We start from the raw sequence: 1,330 nt of genomic DNA, 5'->3' as shown, positions 1-1,330 counted from the left end.
GTTCAGAATTCTACCATTCACCTTACAAGATTGACTGAATTTTTTTATTTTTTTTTTTAATGAGCAATTTAAAGTGAAGTCTGTCAGATTTCATTCAGAGAGGGCAATCTTGCCAATTGATGAAAATACTGAACTGGGAAACCCACTGACTTGTCAACAGCGAGCATAGTTTTGGAAAGTATGGAATAGAAGTACATTGATTTTTCTGGGGTATCTAAGAATGATTTGGGATGCATCCTGCTACTATTAAAATGCCTTACAGTACTGGCTTGATACATTTAGCTTTGCATTTGGAACACTAAAACCTTTGGAAGAAAGCCCCACACTACCTCTTTGTAAATCCTCATGGGGTTTGGAGTAGATGCTTCCCACCACCTTTGTGTCTTGAAGGAGTGAGAATCACTGGTTTCACACTGCCAGCCTTTTTTATTGCATTGAACTCTCCTAGCGTGTGTTGAATACATACAAAGTTCATGCATTTTAATATTTACCACATATGACACACCAGAAAATACATCCTAAGAAATTCAAGTAAATTGACTTGTCCATCTGGCCAGAAGTTCTCCTTCTGAAAATACTCTTAGTACTTGCTACTAATACATTAGAGTAATTGTTCATTTCTGAAACATCTGTTCCTGTGGTTTGCATTTGTTTATTGTTTCTGGCTTGGAAAAAATACTCCTGGATTTGCCTTGGTTCCTAACAAGAGCCTCTTAATTTTAAACTGCTGTTTCCAACCTGAGAAACAACACCGTGTTAACACACAGCTGTGGTTGAACGCTATAATAGGTGTAGGTTTTCAAGATGTGACCCACAGGTACCATATTGTCTCTCTCCAACTACTGTAAATGCTTAGCATGTTGGTTGGTGGGAAGACAATTTTCAAAAACTGTACTAAAATTTTGACATAGAGTAAGCACTCCCCAAATCTTGAGCATTATTTCTGAACGTTCACCTTTTTTTTTTTTTTCCCCCCAGAAATATCAAGGAGACCAATGCAGAACAGCTGGCATCTCTAAAGCAAGATTTGAAGACAGAAAATAAGAAAAGGTAGGATAAACTAGAAAGTGTGCATTATATCTTTAAAACAAAGCAGAAATTAATGAATCACTGCATCTTGTTGCTGCTATTATAGCAGAGATACAAACCCAAAGCCTTACTATGTAAATATTCAGTGATATAATGGCAAATAAAAAGACATCTCCTCAAGCATATCCATGGTTTGATTTGAGGATTATTGCTATACTGCCAAGTGGTGAGAACCACTGAACTTACCGCATAAGTGGCTTTTAATCATCATGACACTAAACGTTCTACTTTATTTTATAAG

This window comes from Egretta garzetta, unplaced genomic scaffold, assembly GCF_000687185.1.
Source record: "Egretta garzetta isolate BGI_Z169 unplaced genomic scaffold, ASM68718v1 scaffold311, whole genome shotgun sequence".
Classification (NCBI taxonomy): Eukaryota; Metazoa; Chordata; class Aves; order Pelecaniformes; family Ardeidae; genus Egretta; species Egretta garzetta.
This window is presented reverse-complemented; position numbering follows the sequence as displayed.